Raw genomic sequence first — 3,151 nt, 5'->3', positions numbered from 1 at the left:
TTTTTTCTTATCAGGTACGAGATGCAAACTGTGCAGTTCTAACAACACTCCATTTCTAACAATATTATAACAATACTCCATTTCTAACACAGTCACATAGTAAATGAACTGTATTCATAAAGGACCTGATTTAAAGCCCACTGAAAATTCCTATGGACTCCAGTAGGATTTGGATCAAGGCAAATGTGCTCTGAATTCTTATCTCCTCCTTTGACCCCATCCCTCAAAACAAAGTTAAGGGAGCATGCATAAATAAGCCTGCCTGAGCTCACTTCCCCTTTTTGATTGACCTCTGTCCTGGGTCTGTCTGGGTCCCAAGGAGTTCCTGGCTCTCTGTGGGGCCTGGAGAGTGCCATACCCTTCCATCACCAAGCATGCTGCTATCCGGGCCGGGGCGGGGGGTGTCTCTTCTCCAGGAGTTGGGGGGTAATCACTCTTACTTGCAATGTGGTGGTGGGGTCTTCACCACATGTGACTTAGGGATCACTATAGTTGCATCAGTACAGGGACAGCCAAGGGTTTTTGTTGTCCTCTCTTGTCTTCTAATAGAACTGTCACAACTCCTTCCTCATCCTCGCTTCTTATCCCTGTCACAGTCCAGTTCTTGCACTGCCTCTGTACTGTCCCTATAGAAATCTTCATTCTGGTGGTTATCTTACAGGTCTTGCACTTCCCTTTCATAGATTTCATAGACATTAGGGCTGGAAGGGGCTTTGGAAAATCATTGAGTCCAGCCCCTTCTCTGATAGACCCAGGACACTGAAACCTTCTTTCTAAGCAGCAGCACAAGGCTTAAGTAAACTTCTGTTTTCATGCAAAGCTGTGCTAATCTGCTCACAGAGATGCTGTAGCAGGAAGAGAAGCACCAGAGCATGCTGCAGAACTGACAAGGAGGATGGGAGGTGACAGTCTTACTAATAATTGCTTTAAAATCACTTCTGGACAGGATTCTGTCCTGTCAGAAAGTAGATCTTCTCCCCTCCCCACCCAGGAAAGCAAAGGAAAACTTCAGTACATCAAAATAAAAATATTAGGGCTGGGTCTACATCAGTCTCCTAGGACTGCATCTGTAATTGTGATACAATAGAACATCATAGAATTTTGTGTTGCAGACAGCTTGTTTAGGTACAGATGTGTTTAAGCCAAATACTGTGTTTTTAGTGACAATTTGGAGTTTTTCAATGGTGTAAACCCTGCTGGCTTTTGACCTTTAATATGCCTTACTTTTCTGAACACTTCATCCTGTTTCCCTTATTGACTCACAGGGTACTGACAATGTGGAAAATAAAAAAAAAAATAAAACAGTGCTTTACTGGAAGAATAACCATGTTAGTTTGACTTGGCTCCCCAGTGTCTGTATAGTAGTTTGTGCGCTTCAGTGGGACTTTCTGGTGCTTTTATCTAATAGGTGATTGAATCAGCTATTAGATAAAAGTCCCGCTGAAGTGCATGAGCTATACGGACATTGGGTGAGCTGGGTCAAACTGACGCAATTCCTCCTCTGGGCATGCACTGTGCTTGGTGTGGGGGTATGCCAAGCTGAAAGTAAATTTTTGGGGGGTTCCATGTCTTTAAGCACCCATGGTGTGGCAACCACATACCGGGTCAGCCTAGACCTCATTGATGCTGAGGCAAAAAATCTGTCTGAACAGTTTTCTCTTTGCTGCTGGTATTAACTGCTGCAATATATTCTGCAGTTTGTTGCTGCTTCTGCCTGAGCAGTGAAACGTGGATACAGTTGTCTATCTGTTGAATGTCTCTGGTGTTCCTCATGAGCATCTTACTGGAGCCTAGCACAGGGGCATCAGAAACACTGGTTTACAAAGGCCCTTGCTGAGAAAGTAACCAGAAAATGGTTGCAGTCTGCTGCCAGCAGACTTCTCAGATTCTAACAATTTCGGTGTAACATTTAAGGTATAAAAAGATCTGACCAACAACTTTACAAAGCCCCATGTTTCCCCAAAATAGGCACTTACCCCTTTATGCTCCTGTAGGGTTCCATGCTGTTTATGACGTCCTCAGCTTAGCATATATCTGGGCATTTCATGGAGCGGGAATAACTATAAATCTATGTAAGTGCTACTGCACAGTGGCACAATTTGGATATAACCAACTTGGTAGTGAGATGGGCCACAATGTGCCATGTTTGCCAGAGTACAAGCGCCCTGGCACACATCATGGCTTACTTGGTTGATACACCTTCACAGGGTAGGCATAGTATATTAAGAGGCATGCCAAATCAAATTTGGCTATGCACTAAGTCTGTGGAAATACCTTTCCTACTGGCTAGCACCCATAAAACGGGTATATTAAATTTAAAAAGTACCAATGGAAAGTGTTAATGAACAGCAAAGAAGCAACCCCTTCCAACACTTTGCATCAAACGTTGCATGAAAAAAATCAGTGGTGCTTGGCCCACCCTTCTCCCAGTCACCCCTCACAGGCTGCTCTGCTTCCTCCTTTCCTTATTCAGCCAACCTACCATTTTCAAAATCACTTTTCTGAGTAGAAATATACTTTCTTATACTAGCGTAAGTTTTGTTCATATGATTTTGACCTTTTTGTCCCTCCTGCATTCTCCCCAACTTATTTTTCATCCTTTTTATTCCTAGTTCTTTGGACTTTTCCTTTTCATCCTTCCATGCTTTTTGTTTGTAATCCATTTTTCATTTCTCCTCACTTGAACTCACTTTCCCTTTTTCATAATGGCTACAACTACATGTTGATTAATGCACTTTTGCTACTGCACATTAAGTTTAGTACTTCTAATATGAGGTGCAGCAGCTGCACAAATGTATAGTAGCAAAAGCAAACTTTTTTTTTTTGTGGTGCTTAATGTGCAGTAGACTAATTCTACTATGCGTTACTGCATTAGCACAGTTTGTGCCGTGACGCACTAATGCGCAGTAGAACAGTCCACTGCGTATTAAGGCACCTTGTGTAGTTGTGCCCATTATCACTTTAAACATTGACATTTCCCTGACTGCAGCCACCTAGATGTTCAAGAAGACAGATATACATACACTGAGTAATACACATAGGGGTTGTTAGTTCATAGATTTCATGGATTTTCATAGACATTAGGGCTGGAAGGGACCTCGGGAGATCATCGAGTCCAGCCCCCTGCCCAAAGGGCAGGAAGTCAGCTGGG

This window comes from Crocodylus porosus, unplaced genomic scaffold (genome assembly GCF_001723895.1).
Source record: "Crocodylus porosus isolate Cpor-Errol unplaced genomic scaffold, CroPor_comp1, whole genome shotgun sequence".
NCBI classification, from domain to species: Eukaryota; Metazoa; Chordata; order Crocodylia; family Crocodylidae; genus Crocodylus; species Crocodylus porosus.
The sequence above is the reverse complement of the archived record's forward strand: the minus strand, read 5'-3'. Positions refer to the sequence as shown.